Below are 23382 nucleotides of genomic sequence, written 5' to 3'. Positions count from 1 at the left end.
ATGCGTCATCTAATTTCTTAAGAGAAAATAAGACTTTATATGATTTATAGACCATTCATCCAATGATATGTCATTAAGCTAATTCGAAATGAATAAGCTAAGAGGAATTAGGATAATTTCGTTTTAAATAAGAATCCAACGATGCTCCGATTAGCGAGAGTCAAAGTAATCTTATTTATACAATCTTCTTGTTTCATATTGTAAAATACTAGTCTAGGGTGTCATCAATTGATGAACAACTAGATGTTGCATTTACAATATTTATCTTTCGAGATCTAACACTATTATGTTAGTCTAATGGTGAAAATCCATTAGGGATTTATCTCATTAGAAAAACAAATCAAGTTAGACCAACAATGAAGATTCGAAATAAAACTACAATTTAATAACAGAAAATAACTTGGTTCAATACAAACTCATACACAATTCAGAAATTATGAAGCACATAGCAAGTAGGAATGACAAGTGAAAATACTAAAACATACAATCCTAAATAATTTCCAAGGTTTTCAACAAACTGATATCAGTGTCCCGTTTAGGCGAGAGTCAAAGCTACAATTCATTGAATAGAGTTGTCAGCTCATCTAAAATGTCAAACATTCTAGCAACCTTTTATTCGATCAAGATGTGAATCCGCGTTGTCCCGTTTAGGCGAGAGTCAAGGCTATTCTATCTTATGAGCTTCCACCATTGTTTCATATTCTTGCAAGTCTTATATAGTCGCCACCATTAGGGTGATCATAAACTATATAAAAAACTTACAAGATTACTTATCTTTCGAGATTAAACTTGCTAATGAACGTTCCTCCATTAGGGAGGATTACTCACTAAAACAATAGCTATGTAAAACCAACAATGGAGATCGAATATCCTAATAATAATAAAGCTCATTATTTAATGAAGGGTTGTATTTTCTTCTAATATTTATTTTAATCCATTTATTTTAAATATATATTTATTTAATTAAAATTTCCAATTTAGAATGAAAAATTCCAAATATAAATTTTAATTTAATATTTATAAATTATACTTAGATAGATAAATAACGTGAATTATTTCCATCTTAGTAATAATTTCCATAAATATTTAGAAAATTATTCAATTTAAGTTGTTTCAAAATTAATTTGAATTAATTTACAACTCAAATTTAATTTTCTATAAATATATATTGCATTTTCGAAAATGCTTTAAAATAAAATAAAATAAATCCTGGAAAATTACTCTAATTTTATGTTGGCCCAAAATTAATAAAAATTAATTTTCAACAAAAAATATAATTTTCCCATTTAATTAAATATCTAAGAAAAATTTCAAATATTTAAGTATCATGATTAAAAAATCAACTTAAATATTAATTTTCTATTTAATTAAATATCACTAGAAAAATACTTCAAGCAAAACAGATAATATCTATCTAGACTTTCATAGACTAATTAATCCAATTTCTAATTATAATATATTTTAGTTCATTTATTTTAATTAATCATTAAATGAAAAAATCAATGATTTAAGTTGGTCAAAAATTAAATAAATAATTTTCAACTTCAATCTATTTTTCAAATAAAATTCGAAATTTCTGCATCAAAGAAATGCAATTTCGAAATTTTGGGAAATGATTAATAAAATAAAATAAAATATATTCTGAAAATTATTCAGCTTTAAGTTATTCTGAAATAAGATTCCAAACTTAAAATAATTTTCAACTTTAATTAAATAACATGAAAATAACAATATTAAAGTATCATGATGAAAATCAACTTAGATATTGAAATTTTCAATTTAATTAAATGTATTAAATTCAAGAAACAAATAATTAAGTAAAGAGGAAACTTAATTATTAATTCTAGTTTAATACTAGGAAAATATTCTAAACTTAGATTGTACCAAAATTAATTATGAGACAATTAATTTCACAATCAATGATATTTTCCTATTTAATATTAGAAATAATAACTAGTACTAAAAAAAACTATCTAGAATATATCATTGACTAAGTATTTTTCTAAAATTAACTTTAAAATATTACAATGAAAAATAAATTTCATATATTTTAAAAGTTAATTATGTTGCTAATTCAATTTTAATTAGGTTAGACTAATATAATTAACCTAATACAATTATTTAAATAAGGCAAATGGGCCTTCACAATTGGGGTAGTTCATGTGAGGGGAGCCGTGGTTCGCATGTCGTACCCACTTCTATGGCCCCCAACTCTCACACAAGGCCCAAAAGAGGGGAATTTAACCTTAAAATAAACAATTGTTATTCATTGAATAAGCCCAAATCTAATTGGACCTAAATAAATTTCCTTATGTCAAAATTTATTTTAGCAACCTAGTCCATTTACTTAGTAAAAACTTAAATGGGCTCCCTATATGCATCTAAGCCCAAAAGCAAACATATAGGCTCACACAGGTCAAATGATTTGGATGGACCCTATCATGTTACTAGGTTTACACAGATGAAAGAAGTACAAAATTTACCTGTTACAAATTATTTATAAGATCTATCGTCAATTGGACTATGATTAAAATCAGATCATTGGATCATGATCTGTCAACAAGTTAATCATAGCAATTTAGATCAGATAAATAATAGGTTTGTAAAAAAGTTTTGAATAAACAATATAAACAAACAAACATTGTCCATGTAACAGATGTGAATCAAGATATTAATATAATTAAATTATTATTCTTAAACTAACCAAATAAAGGAAACTAATTTTAAAATATCTAGGTTTATTTGAATCAAAATTAAATTAAATATCTAATAAGATCAATGATTTGAAAGGAAAGAATCTCCAATATCACTTTCAGATCTTATAATTTAATAAAATAAACCAATTTTAAAATAGATTTGGTTAAAATCTCTACAAATATCTCAAATTAAGCAATATTCAAATCTCTACAAAAATATCTATGTTATTTAAATATTTAAGATATGATTTATAAATTTCTAATAAGGAAAAAAATGATATATATAGAAAAAAATATCATTTTTAAACTTATAATTTATAAATAATTAAATATTTAACAAAATAACAAATTTTGAATTTGAAAAACATTATGGTAAGTATATCTATAAAAATATCTATGTTAATTTCAAATTTATTAATTATTTAATTTGCCATATAAGATAATTTTAATATAATATTTTAAATAAAAAGACAAAGTTATCTTTTGATTTAAAATATCTTAAATATCAAAATATCTAATCTTATAATTAAATAATAAATAAATATTAAAGAAGTTAACAAATTTTTAAATCTGACCATAATAGGAAATATTTAAAAATTGGAAACAATCCAAAATAGAAATATTTAAAATTGGAAAAATTCCAAATTGAAAATATTTAAAATTGGAAACATTTCAATTTAGAAATATTTAAGAAAGGAAAAATGAATTTTGGGAAACAATCCCATGAAAAAATTGGATTTTTGGAGAAAAAACCTCAAAAATTCGCAATTTGTAGGGAGCTGCCAGGATAGGCTGCATGCAGCAGCCATGATTTCGAAACTTCCAAAATTCATATCTTTCTCAATTTTTATCGGAATCGAGTTCCGTAAAAAAAAATTGCTTAATTTTTCACAAGGAATCCAAATAAAATATTTTCAAAAATTGAAAAAATATATTTCATGGAAAAATTTCGTACAACATCAACATTCAGCACATAAACACATAAACCAACATGAAACCATCCAAATCAACACAGAAACATGCAATCATCGTTTTAATTCATATTACATGAAAGTAAATCATTACCATGGCTCTGGTGCCAGTTGTTGGAAATTCTTTTACCAGGATCTAGATTTACTAACAAGTATGTTGGATTAACAACCTAATATGAATTCTAAAACAATAAAAATAAACACATATAAAGTTAGAAAACCTTACAAAGGTGCAAGCTAATAATATGACTCCTTCCGTTCCGTATCTCTAGCCCTTGATTCCTTTCTGTAGCAGAGCATCACCAAGATCTGAACCTGGATCTTCTTTTCTCCTTCTTTGATGCAGAAATTCCATTGTCTTCCATACTATGATTGAGATACCACTTGATGTGTGTGGGCACTACTCATCTCACAAGGATTTCGAAATTTCTCTCTATTTTTCTCTCTTAATTTCGTGGCTTTTCATCCAGAAGAGAGCAAGGTTGCTTTATATAGGGAAAAGGGAGAGCACAACTTTCCAAATAAAACAGTTTCCTTAATTACTGTGTAATCAATTAACTGCCTTATTTAGTGTGATCCACCACTTTCCTATTATAGCTAGGCTTTGATTAGCAATTACATGGCAATTAAAAAATAAAAATAATAATTGGGAAACAAAGGGAGTGCCCGTCCATAGAGGGAATATGGGCCTCACTTGGATTTTGCAGTTTCCTCAATTTTATTTCTATTTCTCCAAAAATGCCACTTTTCCAATTCTAATCATTTAAATGCCAAAACTAATTATTTAATAACTAAAATAGATTATTAAATAATATTGTCATTTAAAATAATTATTAATTAGACATACAAAGTCTCTCAATTAATAATTAAACCTAGAAACCCTTTTCTTTACGATTTCATCCTTAAAGTGTGAGAATTCATAAAGTAGACATAGTCTAACTTTTAGAATTATAATTGATTAATTAAAATCAATTAACTGAGTCTTACAAGCAGTATGGCCTCAACTAGTATGGGGACCATGGGTCTATATAACCGAGCTTCCAATAAGTCGAACCGAATTTACCAAGTAAATTCCCTAACTTATTAATTCCTCATTGAATCCACACTTAGAACTTGGAATTGCACTCTCAGTCATATAGAAACGCTCTATATGTTCCACGATATAGACACGTCATTAGTTATCCATTGTTATAACCCTAATGTGATCAATGATCCTCTATATAGATGATTTACACTGTACAGGATTAAATTACCGTAACACCCTACAATGTATTTTATCCTTAAAACACTTAACCCTGTATAAATGATATTTCACCTAAGTGAAATGAGATCTCCACCATTTATCTTCGTTTGGTTAAGCTCGAAGGAAATCATCCTATACTTCTATTTGCCAAATAGAAGCTGTAGATTCCATATTTATGTTAGCGCTCCCACTCAATTGCATTACCGTGTTCCCAAAATGTACGTATCACCCTGATACAAAACTAGGCTTAACTAACAAATCAAAGAACACGAATAACACTCTTGAAATTGAGCCTAACCATATCAGGATTTCGATCATGTGATCTAGGATCAACAGGTGATATTGAATTGAATAGATATTACGGTAAGTTTCAAAATCTAATTCAAAGTTCAATATCGGTCCATTCCAATGCATACTCCATGCATCCGATACTGGTAAACTTTGCCAATGTCCTGGAAAGGACATAACACTTTTCCAAGGTGTAAGAATACCTATCGCTGATTATACCATGTCGCCTAAATCCAAAGGTTCGACAAATCAGGGAATCTACTTTTGAACATATAATAAAGATTATATTCCACTGTGCTAACAACACTATAATCTTTAACCAACTCATATGTTCTGGACTTAAAAAGAATTCATACATTATATACACATATAATCATGAAATAAATCATGTGAACCATGCAACATAAAATGTTATTTCTGATCTTTATTAATAAGTAAATCTGATTATATGAAATGAGTTTTATTTAGGGCATAAAACCCAACAACCCGTTCTCGGAGAAGACCTGTTTCTATATTTGGCTGTCTCCGAACACGCGGTCAGCGCTGCCCTAGTTCGGGAAGAAGAGAAAACTCAGCATCCCGTGTACTATGTCAGTAAGCGCATGATAGGAGTCGAAACGAGGTACCCCCTCATTGAAAAGTTGGTCTTTTGCCTCCTGATGGCCTCGAGGAAATGGAGGCCATACTTCCAAGCACATCCGATCAAGATACTAACCAATCACCCGCTCCGGCAAGTCCTCCGAAAACCCGAAGCCTCCGGAAGGCTCCTCAAGTGGGCAATGGAGCTAAGTAAATTTGACTTGCACTACATTCCCCGAATTTCTATAAAAGGCCAAGCCTTGGCGGACTTCATTACTGAATGCAACGAAGCCGAGACAACCGCGAATACGCCGGTACCGCCAATCCCCACATAGAGAGTTTTTGTGGACGGAGCCTCCAATGAAAATGGGTCCGGGGCCGGAGCGGCGATGATATCACCAACCGGACTGCGACTCCAGGCGGCCCTACGGTTCGACTTCGCGGCTTCGAACAATGAGGCCGAATATGAAGCCCTAATAGCAGGGCTGAAATTAGCAAAAGCCGTAGGAGCCAAAAGAGTGGAAGTCTACAGTGATTCCCAGCTGGTCGTAAACCAGATATCGGGAGAATACCAAACACGCGGCGAGCGAATGGCCGCGTATGTAACAATAGTCCGGGAACTGCTCCACGAGTTCACGAACTACAAAATAGAAAGGATCCCCCGGGAAAAGAACACTCACGCGGACTGTCTGGCTAAATTAGCTTCAGATAGTGAAATCGAAGAGTTGGGGGTAGTACCAGTGGAACGCTTGGCAGAAACAAGCATCAAAATAAAAGAGGCCACAATAACGGTTGGGCAAGAACCCAGCTGGATGGTCCCCATCATAAAATACATAACAAAAGGTGAGTTGCCCCAAGAAAGGGCACTGTCTCGGAAGATTCAGTACCAGGCTCATCGTTATGTAATGATGGATCACATTCTCTACTGAAGAGGACTCAGCATGCCTTATTTAAGGTGTGTATCGGACCCTGAAGCTAGACAAATCATGCTAGAGGTCCACGAAGGGTTCTCTGGAGATCATACGGGAGGACCCAGTCTCTCAAAGAAAATATTGAGACAGGGATACTTCTGGCCAAAAATGAAAAAAGATTGTATAGACTACGTCCAAAAGTGTGATTCGTGTCAAAGGTTCGCGAACATACCGAGAGCTCCTCCAAATGAAATCACCCTGATGACTAGTCCCTGGCCCTTCGCGGTATGGGGTATAGATCTTATCGGGTCCCTGCCAATAGGAAAAGGAGGAGTAAAGTATGCAATAGTAGCAGTAGACTACTTCACCAAATGGACAGAGGCTGAGCCCATGAAGACCATAACTGCTAAAAAAGCACTGGACTTTATTATCAAAAACATAGTGTGTTGATATGGCCTGCCTCACAAAATAGTCTCTGACAATGGAAAGCAATTCGATTGCGAGGAATTTACTGACTTCTGCAACCAACACGGAGTAGTGAAAAGCTTCTCCGCGGTGGCCAGACCTCAAACAAACGGTCAAGTGGAAGCAGTCAACAAAATCCTAAAGGTCACCCTGAAGAAAAAGCTGTTGGCCTGCAAAAACAACTGGCCTGAAGAGCTGCCAAGAGTGTTATGGGCCTACCGGACGACTCCCAGAACCATGACCGGTCACTCGCCTTTTTCAACGGCGTACGGCTGTGAAGCGATGGTCCCGGTAGAAACGTTATTCCAGTCCCACAGGAGAACGACTTACGATCCAGTCACGAATCAGGCTTTGCTTCAAGAAGCCCTGGATCAAGTTGAAGAGCTCCGGGACGAGTCTCAAATACGGATGGCAGCTTATCAAAAGAAGGTGACCAAGTATTTTAACTCCAAGGTTAAAAACAGAAAGTTTGCTATTGGGGATATGGTCTTAAGAAGAGTCTTCCCAGCCACCCAAGAACCCGGAGTGGGGGTACTTGGGCCAAATTGGGAAGGACCATATGAAATCGAGGACGAAATCGGCTCAGGCACTTACAAGCTAAAAAGGATGGATGGAACCATTGTGCCAAGAGGCTGGAATGCCGATCACCTCAGAAAATATTACCAATAGCCAAAAATTTAACTTAGATTTTGTTTAAAGAGTTTGTACCGTCCAAATGTATACAGCCTCCGCATGTTAAATAAAATTGAGTGCCTTAAAAACAAAGTTTCTATGCCACTCAGGGGGGTACTAGGGTATACCGCACGGACAGACAAAAAACAAACTAAGTAAAATATCCTGACCCAAAGGGCAGGTCAAAAAGAGTATGCACAAAAACAAAAAGCATAAGTATATGTTGGATTTATTTTACCAGGATCTTAGATCTACTCACAAGTATGTTGTTTAACACCCTAAATATGAACTTTCTAAAACGATGAAATAAACACATATAAAGTTTAGGAAACCTTACATTGGGTGCAGCGGAATTAAATGACTCCTTCCGTTCAGATATCTAGCCCTTGATTCCTTTTACGTAGCGAGCATTATCAATATCTGAACCTGGATCTCTTTCTCTGAATCTTTGATGCTGAAACTCCTTTTGCTGAATGTCTTTCTTCACGATCTTCCTCACTATGATTGAGGTATCACTTGCTGTGTGTGGGCACTACTCATACACTAAGGATTTCGAAATTCAAGAGGAAGAGAGAGAGAGTGGGTTCGGCCAAAGATAGGTAGAGAGAAGGCTCAGGTTTTTCTGAATCAGAAGTGTCAGAAAAAAGTGTAATTTTCCTGAAGCCTTCACTATCTATTTATAGCATTCCACTAGGGTTAGGTTTGAATTATTTGGCATTAAAATAATGAAAATATCAGAGGGAAAACCCTACAAAAGTGGCCGGCCCTATACATGTGGATTTGGGCCTCATTTTTTGCAATTTTGCAGTTTTATCTTTTCTGCATCTGATTTTCTCAAAAACGCCAATTTTCTAATTCAACCATTTAAATGCCAATTCTAACTATTTAATAACTATAAATAATTATTAAATAATATTGTCATTTATCATATTTATTAATTGAACCATACAAAGTATCATAATTAACAAATATGCCCCTAAAACTCTTTCTTTACAATTTCGCCCTTACTTAGTGAAAAATTCACAAATAGACATAGTCTAATTTGAGAATTATAATTGATTAATAAAAACCAATTACATGAGTCTTACAAGCAATATTATCTCAGCTAGTGCGGGGACCATGGGTCTATATAACCGAGCTTCCAATAAGTAGATCAAGAATTTAGCACTAAAATTCACAAACTTATTAATTCTTCGTTGAATCCACGCATAGAACTTAGAATTGCACTCTCAGTGTATAGAATGCTCTATATGTTCCACCATATAGACACATCATTAGTTATCCATTGTTATAATCCTAATGCGATCACTGATCCTCTATATGAATGATCTACATTGTAAAGGGATTAGATTACCGTTACACCCTACAATGTATTTTATCCTTAAAACACTTGACCCCGTATAAATGATATTTCAGCTTATGTGAAATGAGTACTCCACCATTTATGTTCGTTTGGTCAAGCTCGAAGGAGATCATCCTTTGCTTACTATTTGCCAGATAGAAGCTATAGATTCCATGTTTATGATAGCGCTCCCACTCAATTGCACTACCGTGTTCTCAAAATGTACGTATCACCCTGACCTAAAAGTAGGCTTAACTAACAAATCAAAGAACACAAATAGCCTCTCGAGATTGAGCCTAATCATATCAGGATTAAGATTATTTGATCTAGGATCAACTAGGCGATATTGACTTGAATAGATATTACGGTAAGTTTAATAAATCTAACTCAAAGTTCAATATCGGTCCCTTCCGATGCATACTCCATGCATCCAACCTGAGCTTTACTTTAACCAATGCTCTGGAAAGAACATAGCACTTCTCCAAATGCAAGTAAACTCTGTTGTAGATTATCATATCAGTAAAACCCTATGTCTGATAAATCTAGGAAACTTTATTCACATAGTCATGTTTACTTTCCAATGTGTTGCCGGCACAATAAACATGATCAAGTATGTGAAAAGGGTTTCAGATGAATTTATACATTATGTACATATAATCATGAAATAAATCATGTGAACCATGCAACATTAAATGTTATTTCTGATCTATATTAATAAGTAAATCTGATTATATTGAAATGAGTTTTATTTAGGGCATAAAACCCAACAAACTCCCACTTGCACTAATATAAAACAAAAAAGTGCGTTTCAAATAATCTAAACATGATATACAAATCAAGTGTAGTAGTAGTAAACTCCTCGTAATAGAATCTGAAAGGTTGAATTAAACACAACCTTTTCTCCACCATTACTCTTCCTTTAATCACAAAATCATTGATAATGTGAAATTCCTCTCTATATGTCTACTCTCTTGGGATACTGGATTCTATACCTTTGGCAACTACTTTTGGTTAATCAGGAAATTAACACTAGTAGTTTAAGGCAATTTGGAATGGTGCCAAAGATGTATAGAACTTTCCTTAGACTGAATAAGTACCTTTAACATTCAGTCTCTCTCTGGTAGACCTAGAGACTTCAGATAGGTTTTTACACTTCTCCAAAATCACTATTCCACCCCCAGAGTAACCACCATCTTATCAGAAAGATTTACTAGCACAAAGGCAAATTTCAAAATCTGATATGGTGTAGTCTAAGAGTTTTAAACACACCCTTATAGACTAACATATAGTTCCTCTTCTTAATCTTAGGATTTACTTGATTGTCTTCGAATGTTCTTCTCCTGGATTAATCTGATACCTACTCATTACTCCCACTCAACAGCAGGTGTCTGGTCTAAGGCATACAAAAGCATATCTAAGACCTCTCACTGTTGATATAAGAAATTCTTTCATGGCTTTATCTTTTCTGGAATAGTTGAGACTTTTCCTTAGATAAAATCTATGCCTAAGAAGTTGTGAAGCTTCTATAGATTGCCATTAGAAAGAAAATGCTTCAGCATCTTACTAAAGTAAGTTGCTTGCATTAGAGTAAGCAATTACCAGGTATACCACAAGCCATAGGTTTAGATAAACTATGGATTAAACCATAGTTTTATTGGCTTTTCTTCTTAGTTTCTTATCTAGACAATCCATTACTTGTTTAAATTCACAATGGATTTTAATCACTAGTGTCTCCCAAGTCATAAGAAGGTGAGTTCCTAGAAACTCTCCCACTACGACAAGGTACCGTGAATTATGTCGAAGAAAACTAAATGGTATTGATCTCTTCGGTTGTGACAAGACAACAGAGGCAGTGGGATCATCATATGTTATATAAGATTATAGAACACTTTTGGAATCAAGAAAAATATCTCCTTTATTTGCTACTTGTTTTCAGACTTAGTCATTATCTTAGAAAAGTAGTATTTGTTTGAACAAACACTTTCTTATCTATTAACTATGGGATGGTCCACCCCTAATCACTTAGAATAGCTAACAAACTATGGTTAACAGTTCTAGCTTTTCTTAAGATTTTGATTAGGTCATCCATGAATCTAGTAATGATTTACATTAAGTATACAACCATTACATCATTCTGAAATTGTATTACCATAGAAGGAATTAGGCAACGACTAGTAACTAATCATCAATATGCAACTCGAAATTTCTGGGGAGGTAAGTTTGGATATAATTCAAAAATTAATTTAATGATCTTTGAACTGCATATCTACTAACTATTTCTCCACCCCTATCAGTTCGCAAGATCCTTAACCACTTACCTTAATGGTTTTAACCTTTGCTAGAAATTAATGATTTTTTTTTTTTAACATTTCAAATTTCTTGCTAAAAGGTATAATCTAGAGTTATCGTTTGAAGAATACAACGAAAAACTCATATCCACCCCTGAATGTACATCCATCTGCAAATGAGATGAACTACTTTTAGTGGATATAGGCATATTAACTCTTTGCAGAGATTGATCTTGTCAAATCCACTATGAACAAGATACAAATGCCATAGATTAAAAAAAAAAAAGGTAGTGTCTTTTGATGACATAGGTTTAGTTTCATCAACGAGTTCTTAGAATACTGCAAGTGGATCCTACTCACAGAATACCTAACTCATATTCCATACAGTTTTAATCCATTAATATAAGATGGATATTAAACACTTGAGAAAGTGTAACTGTATTGTATTCTGGAATTAGAAATATAAGAAAATTTCTATTGGTAATCTAAAATTAAAGTCAAAGACTTAAATTTATACCAAATATAATGAGTAATTCTATCTTGGACCAGCACTACTAATACAAACTCTAAGTCAGATTTGCCCATACAAGTAGGAGATTTCTAAGATTGTGGATTTATATTAATTGGGAATAGAATTTTGGGATTATAATCATATGCGTCATTTAATTTCTTAAGAGAAAATATAGAATGACATGAAATGATTTATAGACCATTCATCCAATGATATGTTTTGAAGCTAATTCGAAATGAATAAGCTAAGAGGAATTAGGATAATTTCGTTGTTTAAATAAGAATCCAACGATGCTTCGATTAGCGAAAGTCAAAATAATCTTATTTATACAATCTTCTTGTTTCATATTGTAAAAATACTAGTCTAAGGTGTCATCAATTGATGAACAGCTAGATGTTGCATATACAATATTTATCTTTCGAGATCTAACACTATTATGTATGTCTAATGGTGAAAATCCACTAGGGATTTATCTCATTAGAAAAACAAACATGTTAGACCAACAATGAAGATTCGAAATTAAACTACAACTTAATAACAGAAAATAACATGGTTCAATATAAATTCATACACAATTCAGAAATTATAAACATATAGCAAGTAGGAATGACTAGTGAAAATACTAAAACATACAATCCTAAATAATTTCCAAGGTTTTCAACAAACTGATACAGTGTCCCGGTAGGCGACAGTCAAAGTATCATTTATTGAATAGAGTTGTCAGCTCATCTAAAATAGAAACCATTCTAGCAACCTTTTATTCGATCAAAATAAGAATCCAACGTTGTCCCGGTAGGCGAGAGTCAAGGTTATTCTCATTTTATGAGCTTCCACCATTTTTTCATGTTTTATGAGTTTATCTCTAAGTAGTCCCCGTAGGGGAGAGTCTAAATAGAGACGAAAACTCACAAAACACTTATCAAATGAAATCTTACGGTGTTAAATGCGTTCAACGAATAACCATCCATAGGGGGACGAAGTCTAGCGTCTCGAGGTTATATTGAAAATATTTAACTTTTGTAAGACCAACAATGGAGATCGAATATCTTAATAATAATCAAGCTCATTATTTTAAGTGAGTGGTATTTTCTTTGATTCTCTTTATTTAATCTATTTATTTTAAATATATATTTATTTAAAATTTCCAATTTAGAATGAAAAATTCTAAATATAAATTTTAATTTAATATTTATAAATTTTACTTAGATGGATATAAAAATAACATGTATTTCTTCCATCTTAGTAATAATTTCCAATAAATATTTAGAAAAATATTCAATTTAAGATGTTACAAAATTAATATAAATTAATTTACAACTCAAATTTAATTTTCTATAAATATATATTGCATTTCGAAAAATTAAAGTATTTAAGAATACAATTTTCGAAAATGCATGTTAAAATAAAAAATTAATCCTGGAAAAATTATTCTAATTTAATGTTGGCCCAAAATTAATTAATAAAATTAATTTACAACAAAAAATATAATTTTCCTATTTAATTAAATATATAAGAAAATTTTCAAATATTTAAGTATGATGATGAAAATCAACTTAAATATTAATTTTCTATTTAATTAAATACACTAGAAAAATACTTCAAGCAAAAATATCATCTATCTAGATTTTCCTTTGACTAATTAATTCAATTTCTAATAATATACTTTAATTCAATTTATTTTACATTAATCAATAAATGAAAAAGTCATTGATTTAAGTTGATCCAAGAATTAATTAAAATAAATAATTAATTTACAACTTAATCTATTTTTCAAATAAAATTCGAAATTCCAGCATTTAAGAAATGCAATTTCGAAATTTGATTAATAAAATAAAGAAAAAATATATTTTGAAAATTATTTAAATTTAGTTGAAAAAATAAATTTCAACTAAAAATAATTTTCTATTTAATTAAGTGTCATGAAAAAGAAATATTTAAGTATCATGATGAAAATCGACTTAGATATTTAATTTTTCAAATTAATTAAATGTATTAAATTCAAGAAATAAATAATTAAGTGTAGAGAAGGCTTAATTATTAATCTCTAGTTTAATACTAGGAAAAAATATACTTAAAATAAATTGTACCAAAATTAATTATTTAAATAATTAATTTCACAATGTATAATATTTTCCGATTTAATATTAGAAATAATAAGTAGTCTACAAATAACTATCTAGAAAATATCTTATTTGACTAAGTATCTTTTCCACAAAATTTGAAAAAATATCTAATTTAAGTTGTATTAGAAAAAATCTAGAACTTAAATATTTTCAAATTTAAATTTAATTAAATATCAAAAATTAAGTTGTAACCACTTAATTCAAAAATATGCCATTTTAAGTTAATATTCGAAAAGATATTAACTTAAAAAATATCTAAAGAATCTTAATAACCAATGCCTAAAATTCATCAACTTAATATTGAAATTTTAAATCCAAAAGATATTCAGATTTAAGTTGGTTAGTTGTAGATAACTAAATATCAACTTAAATAGGAATATTTAATGAAAAATTTAAATTAAGCTTCAGAAAGAATCTAGATGGTTATAATTCTATATTTAATTAAATACAAGAAAATACATATAGTTTAGCTTAGAATAAAAAATTCTTTAAACTATAATTTTCTTAAATTAATTTCAAAATAAATGAAATTTATTATGTTGCTAATCAATTTTATTAGGTTAAACTAGTTTAATTAACCTAGTACAGTTATTCAAATCAGGCAAATGGGCCTTCACAATTGGGGTGGTTCATGTGAGGGGGTGCTGGGTTCAGTATGTCGTACCCACTACTATGGCTCCCAACTCTCACACAAGGCCCAAAAGAGAGGAATTTAACCTTAAAATGAACAACTGTTATTAATTGAATAGGCCCAAAAACTAAATGGGCCTAAATAAAATCTATCAAGAACTATGATAATTTATTTTAGCAACAACAACCTATATGTATCTATAATAAAATTAAACACATAGGCTCACACAGGCACACTTTGGATGGGTCCTATCATGTTGCTAGGTCATACACAGATGAAAGAAGTTTGTAAATATACCTGTTACAAATTATTATCTTGACCAAGGGAGCCATCAGATCAATAGATCTGGCAAAAGGTAACCATGGCTATTTGCAATCAAGTAATAATAGGTTTTGAAAACTTACACACAAGCTAAAACACATACTCCTGCAACAAGGTTAGCTGGATAGTTGGATGTAGGATTTATTTAATTTTAAATTAAATTATTAATTTCGAAATAATTAATTAAATAAAAAATAATTTTCGAAAATTTTAAAAAAAATTTGAATAATTCGAAATTTTAAAAAAAATTAAATTTAAAATTAAACCTACAATTTTGAAAAATTAGGTTTCAACCAGCCTAAATACCATTTCAAAATTTGCTAACTACTTTTAAAATTTAAATATTATTTTATAAATAAAAATTAAATAAAAAATTAGAAAAGATAAATGAATATCTTTTTCAAATTTTAAATTTAATTTGAATAAATAAAATAACAAAATTTAAAAGTTAGCAAAATATCTTACATCTATTTAAAATTACATGATTATAGTTATCTTATTTTAAATTTAAATAAGGTCAAATTATTTAAAAAAGATTTAATTTAAAAATATTTAAAATCTGACCTTAAATTTAAAAATAAGATAAGATATAATCAAATTTAAAAATAAGATAGATAATTAAGCAATAAGATAGATATTTACTATTTTAAAATTCAAATTACACTAATATCTTGAATTAAATTTAAAAAATATTAAATTAATTCATAATGATAATTAGAATTGAATTAGGAATAGTAAATCTATAAATACAAAACTACACGAAAAATCGGAAGTTAATTCCATGAAAAAGCATGAAAAATCGAAGAAAAACGAAAAAATTGTGAGCTGTACGGACAGTTTTCGCGATCGCAGGAAATCATAACTAATTCAAATTAAATCGAAATTGAGTTCTGTAAAAAAAATGACTTGCTTAATTTTTTCCATACTATCCAATAAAAATAATTCCAGAAACAGATATTCAATTATTTTTAACGATAATTCACAAACACCAATCAATCATCAAATAACACTCAATACAACATGATACCATCCAAAAACAAACAAACAATCGTTTTAAAGTCCAAATTTCTTGCAAGTAAATCAATTACCATGGCTCTGAGGCCAGTTGTTGGATTTATTTTACCAGGATCTTAGATCTACTCACAAGTATGTTGTTTAACACCCTAAATATGAACTTTCTAAAACGATGAAATAAACACATATAAAGTTTAGAAAACCTTACATTGGGTGCAGCAGAATTAAATTACTCCTTCCGTTCAGATATCTAGCCCTTGATTCCTTTCTGTAGCAGAGCATTATCAATATCTGAACCTGGATCTCTTTCTCTGAATCTTTGATGCTGAAACTCCTTTTGCTGAATGTCTTTCTTCACGATCTTCCTCACTATGATTGAGGTATCACTTGCTGTGTGTGGGCACTACTCATACACTAAGGATTTCGAAATTCAAGAGGAAGAGAGAGAGAGTGGGTTCGGCCAAAGATAGGGAGAGAGAAGGCTCAGGTTTTTCTGAATCAGAAGTGTCAGAAAAAAGTGTAATTTTCCTGAAGCCTTCACTATCTATTTATAGCATTCCACTAGGGTTAGGTTTGAATTATTTGGCATTAAAATAATGAAAATATCAGAGGGAAAACCCTACAAAAGTGGCCGGCCCTATACATGTGGATTTGGGCCTCACTTTTTGCAATTTTGCAGTTTTATCTTTTCTGCATCTGATTTTCTCAAAAACGCCAATTTTCTAATTCAACCATTTAAATGCCAATTCTAACTATTTAATAACTATAAATAATTATTAAATAATATTGTCATTTATCATATTTATTAATTGAACCATACAAAGTATCATAATTAACAAATATGCCCCTAAAACTCTTTCTTTACAATTTCGCCCTTACTTAGTGAAAAATTCACAAATAGACATAGTCTAATTTGAGAATTATAATTGATTAATAAAAACCAATTACATGAGTCTTACAAGCAATATTATCTCAACTAGTGCGGGGACCATGAGTCTATATAACTGAGCTTCCAATAAGTAGATCAAGAATTTAGCACTAAAATTCACAAACTTATTAATTCTTCGTTGAATCCACGCATAGAACTTAGAATTGCACTCTCAGTGTATAGAATGCTCTATATGTTCCACCATATAGACACATAATTAGTTATCCATTGTTATAATCCTAATGCGATCACTGATCCTCTATATGAATGATCTACACTATAAAGGGATTAGATTACCGTTACACCCTACAATGTATTTTATCCTTGAAACACTTGACCCCGTATAAATGATATTTCAGCTTATGTGAAATGAGTACTCCACCATTTATGTTCGTTTGGTCAAGCTCGAAGGAGATCATCCTTTGCTTACTATTCGCCAGATAGAAGCTATAGATTCCATGTTTATGATAGCGCTCCCACTCAATTGCACTACCGTGTTCTCAAAATGTACGTATCACCCTGACCTAAAAGTAGGCTTAATTAACAAATCAAAGAACACGAATAGCCTCTCGAGATTGAGCCTAATCATATCAGGATTAAGATCATTTGATCTAGGATGAACTAGGCGATATTGACTTGAATAGATATTACGGTAAGTTTAATAAATCTAACTCAAAGTTCAATATCGGTCCCTTCCGATGCATACTCCATGCATCCAACCTGAGCTTTACTTTAACCAATGCTCTGGAAAGAACATAGCACTTCTCCAAATGCAAGTAAACTCTGTTGTAGATTATCATATCAGTAAAACCCTATGTCTGATAAATCTAGGAAACTTTATTCACATAGTCATGTTTACTTTCCAATGTGTTGACGGCACAATAAACATGATCAAGTATGTGAAAAGGGTTTCAGATGAATTTATACATTATGTACATATAATCATGAAATAAATCATGTGAACCATGCAACATTAAATGTTATTTCTGATCTATATTAATAAGTAAATCTGATTATATTGAAATGAGTTTTATTTAGGGCATAAAACCCAACAGTATAAACATCCTGATCCAAAGGACAGGTCCAAAAGAGAAATATGTGCATAAAAAAAGATCACGTATAAATATCCTAGCCCTAAAGGGCAGGTCAAAATATATACAAATGGCCCGGGGACAGGCCTTAGAAATTGTCTCCCCTTTAAAACAGCTATGTAAGATATTGTCTTAAATAAAAGAAAAATAGCTGTAAATAAACATATATATATAAAAAAGAGTGAAATCTTGGTTGAACTGGGTCAAACTCGGAGCGGCCTAATCGATGCGAGGAGAGAGACGAGGTCCGATGCGTGCCTCCACCATGGCATCAAGCTTTTTCTTCTTCTCCCGGAATTTGGCGATCATCTCCTCAGGTTTGGGGTAGAAGGTAAGCTTGATGTTCTTGTCGTTTGTAGACCAAGCCATGAAGACGCCATCATCAAAACGCTTGGCGCACCGACTGCAGGAGACGGGAGAAAGAATCTCATCTCTTTTTGCCTTCTTTAAGGCTTGTTCCTTGAAGTCCCTGAGCTCCTTCAGCTCCGCGGCCAGGGTGGCCCTGGATTCTAAGTTTGCCTGGTGAGTTTCCTCTAAGGACCTCACCTTGGCAGCCATCTCCTCCAAGGCTTCCCTGGCCTCCCAAAGCTTCCGCCTGGCCTTCGCAGTGGCTTCACCTTTCGTCCTCAGCTCCTCCTGGTGCCTGGCCTCCAGCCTATCTCTCCGCAGGGCCTCCTCCCGGATCATTGCCTCCGCCTGCGCTTCCCTCCGCTTAGCCTCTTCCTCATTAGCTTTGGCAGCGGCCTCCCGACGCTCAGCAACCTCCTGATAAAGCCGCCTCTCAACAGTAAGATCCTGAAGAATCTTCCTGACTTCGTCCATGTCCCCAAAATCGGAAAGGACGAAGCCATGGTTGATTATGTTCTTGGAGAGACGGCCGACTTCAGCAGCAAGCTAAAAAATAATGCAAGTATAAGTAAGAATCTCCAGAAAAGAAAACAATAAGGGGAAAAGCAAACTACAAAACACTTACCACAGTGAGAGAGTGGCTGAGGTCCTGGACTTGGAAGATGGAGTTCAAGGATGCACAAGCAGCGAACCGCTTAGGTGCACACCAGGTAAGCTGGGATGCAAACTCGCCAGTCATCTCCGCAACAAAGGGAGCTAAGGTGGGCCCGAGGAAGCGACCGAACCAGTCCGACAGGGGGTCCAAATTTAGATCCCACGGATTCTGGTATTTCGGGTTGTTGAGAGTATTTTGCATCTCAACTCGCAAGACCCTCCTAAGGGCTTCCACCTCAGCATACCCCCGGGAGTATTCGTCCACGGCGTAGTTGTGTTTAGCTATCCGGAGCTCCTGCCTCGCCTCGTCTTCAGGAACCGGAGTCAGCACAATATTGGGAGGGGCAGTGTGTTCCTCCATGGGAGAGACCCCACCACCAAGACCGTGGGCCGGAGTATCAGCTCTCCGTGGCCGTTTGGGCTCCTCCTGGGCAATCATTTTGCCTTTACGTTTGCAAATCAGAGCAATTTCTTGCTCTTCTTCACCTTCTTCAACTTCCTCAGGAAGAGCCCGGTGCCCTCCTTCACCTTCTTCAACTTCCTCAGAAAAGCCCCATTGCTTTTCTTTACCTTCTCTCGGGAGCACCTCCTCGTCATCCACTAAGTCAATAGTGTCTGGAGGAGCACTGGAAGAAATCTTTAGATGGGGGGCCATCTGGTAAGAAGTAAAGGGAGGAGGAGCCTCAGGAGTGTGAACCCCAGCAAGTTCGGCCAAAATGGCGTCCATGGAAGCACCTGCTACAACAAAAGAAAGAAAGCAAGTGTTAGAACATCCGTGGGAAACCACCAACACTCAGATATGACAAGCAAGCTAGTCCTACCCTGACTCTCTAATTCGGCCCTAGCAAAGTTCCGAATTTTGATGCTGGCAGCATCATCTCCGAGATAGCTGTCCGAAGGCCGGAACCAGCTGGATGTAATATAAGCTGAAGGGCCTAAGGGAACGGGCTCCGGAGGACCAGAACCCATCCGGGACCGACCTAGGAAATCTCCTAAGTTGGAAAAATAAAACTCCTTTAAATGGTCTCCCCACCGGGTCGAGGGCATCCTAAACCTATAAAGACGCTCATCGAACCCTACTGGCCTAAGACTGGCATACTCGCCAACAGAAGGGACATAATGAACTGCTAAAGGAGACTTACCACCGGAGCCGGAAGTGCTGGCACCAGGAGCCCCAGTGTTCGGCTCCTGAGCCGAAGGCTGTGGCCTGGGAGCCCTTCTCTCCGCTGAGTCCCCAATATGAAGGGGCTTCTCGGCGATCGCCTGGCTTCTTCTCTCGACCGGGCTCCCCACGCGAAGTGGCCTCCCGGAAGCTGCCTGGGCCTTAGAGTATGCCTTCTCCTGAGCCTTCCGGTAGAGATATTCCTGGTACTTCTTCTCGGCAGTGGCGATGATCTCATCCTGGAAGGTCTTCTCCGCGACCTGCGCCCTCACGTTGGGACAAATAACCAGGGAAAGGTTAGAGTCCTCCACGGATCGGTGCGAAAGGATGAGCTTTGCCTTCCTGCAGTTCTCCGTAGTGACCAGGCCCCCGACGTCAAGATCAGCCCGGTCATAAGAGGCAAAGGCCTGGGCTCTCCGAAAAAAGACCTGAGTAGGTGCGGTCCGTTCGTAAGGAGGAATCCTGACCCACTCAGTGAGGAGCTCCGGATGGTCTACTGCCCGGAACCTGGAAGAGAAGAAAAAACGATGGCGATACTCCTTAACATGAGTTTGCCTATTATACGGGACCACCCCCTCATTGGCAGGGTGGGCCCGAAACCCGTAAAAACCGTCCTTAAGTTTGTCCCCCTTCTTGGGGACAGAAACAAGTTCTTAAAAATACAATATCTCCGCCGGGCGGGGAGAGCCCCATCCCCGGGCGGAGTAAAAAATAAATAAGCCTGAAAGCAGGTGGTATGCTTGGGGAATAAGTTGGTATGGCGCAAGGCCGACAAAAACTAAGAAATTAACAAAATAATCTTGGAGATGAAGCATGGCCCCGACCATCAAATGCGTCTGGCTCCAGGCCCCAAAGCCGCCGTAGTTATGATTGGGCGTCTCCGCGTCACGAGGTGGCCGGTGGTATGTCCCTGATGTGGAAGGCTTGATTCCAGCTACCTCCACGATGTTCTCCAACTGATGGGGACAAGTTAGAGTGGAGTGAAGCTCGGCCGCCTCCCATCCGGTCGCCCGAGACTTGTACCCCTCCTGGGCAATAGGACCCAGGGAGACCTCCTCGAGGGTAGCCAGGTGCTTACCGCTCTTCTTAGATGATTTTGAGCCAGAAGCAGACATGTTTCGATTCTGTAAAAAGAGTTAAGATTCCAGCAGTTAGGCCCCATACCAAACCCTAAACCAAGAAAAAGGGAATGGGGGTCCCCTAACCGCTGGAAAGAGGCCCCCTCCGGACACCTGTCATACAGGAAACCCTAGGAGGATTCCCTGGACAAGAGTCGGGTGCAATAAATTCACAGAAGACGGTATTGCACACTAAAGAAAAAGAAAAGGCAGAAAGTAGAAGGAAAACAATCTATCCTATGCCCTAAGCGACCATTATACGAAGAATGTATGGTCTTCTACAAAAAATAACAACAAATGCGTGGCAACAGTGATCCTATCACTAGAGCAGTAAACTCAAACCGATTATATGAAGGATCTAAACATTTGCATTCCCAGAAACTTCGGATACAAACCCAGAAAAGAACAAACAGATAAGTAACAGCATGCCATGCATATTAATAATGAAGCAAAGGGTGCAAGGAACTTACAATGAAGTGTTGAGACTGGGGGTCCTGCTGTGAATCAAATGAAGACAAGAAGGACTGACAGTAACAAACGAAGAAGAACTGGAGAAAATTGTAGAGTGTTTAAAGGTGTTTTCCTGGGTCTGAGAATTTTTTCTCTCTGGGAAATTTGAGCAAAGTTTGCAAGAAATGGGAAGTAACCGAAATGAAGGAAAGGTGGTGGCTTTTATAGGCAAAGCTGCGTGAGGAACAGGCGTCATCACCTACCAATCGAACGGTGGGGGAAGCGCACGATTCGAATTCTTAGAAATCAACGAGCCAGATTGGTTTGCAATTAAGGCGGTGGAAACGTTTGAGTATCCGTCTGACACCATTAATGCGCCGTATCAATCAATGGGCGTGAAACGAATCGACCTCTGCATAAAGTGAATCGCTGCATTAAAGGCCATCATTAAATACACCCTCACGCGCTCAAAGCTCGTGTCGGGACACCGAGGAGTCAACCGGAAGCACTTGAGCAAGCCTTGTTTTGTTTTGTCAAATAAACAAGGCTTGGGGGGTAAATGTTGCCCCTAATTTTTCCCAATATATGTGGACCAACGAAACAAGGACACGTGGATCAAGCAATGTACAATCCAAAATATTTACTAAGTATTTGTGCTGCAAGGTGGCTTCCAGGACGTAGCTCCCGGAGAAGGCATATGGAACCCCATATGCTCCCGGAAGCTCGAAGTAACGTTAAGGCATCTCCGTGACGTGTCAGGTTTCTCCTGAGCAATCAAGTCGCATTTAATGCCGCATGGGAGGAAGCGTGTTGGGACTGTTACACGCAATAAAGTCTGACGGCACAACCTCCAACCAGCAGCTACAAAGTAATGATCATTTAAGTCTAGCGACGGCTACACTGTGAAGATTCACATCAGTCAAAAGACAATAAGGACATTCCACATAAAAACACTACAACACCTAGGGATTTGACCATGCATTACCCATGGTATATTCATTGGGAATGCCCAACTTTATGGATACTTACAGATACATTTGTAAGGATAATTCTGGGGATCACCCCACCAAAAACACTATAAATACCCCCTCAAAGCTCATTAAATGGGATCGAGAATCTTGGGCTGCATAAGAGCAAGTAGAGTAAATACTCACCAAAAATATTCTCTGTATTTATAAGGGTGAAACACTCACCAAATACATTCATTGTATTAAATACACCCATAAATAACAAAGACTCGTGGACTAAGGCTCATTAACGCCCCAACCACGTAAAAATTCTTCTCTAATTTTCTTACAGCTCTCTAACTTTATAATACTTTATTAGTTGCCGAAAACCTCAGTCAACATTAACTAAAACTCACATAACCAAATTTAAGTGTATCTATATATAGGCTGGATTCGTAAATTTGATACAAAAGTTTTTTATTCCCAAATATTATGAAAAATATGGTGTGCGAATTGATTTACCACAACTAAAATGGAAAGCAATCAATTCTTTATTATAACCATTTCAATTTAAAATATAAAATAAATAATAATAAAAATGAAAAATATGGTTAGAAATATTTATAATA

This window comes from Cannabis sativa, chromosome 4 (genome assembly GCF_029168945.1).
Source record: "Cannabis sativa cultivar Pink pepper isolate KNU-18-1 chromosome 4, ASM2916894v1, whole genome shotgun sequence".
NCBI lineage: Eukaryota > Viridiplantae > Streptophyta > Magnoliopsida > Rosales > Cannabaceae > Cannabis > Cannabis sativa.
This window is presented reverse-complemented; position numbering follows the sequence as displayed.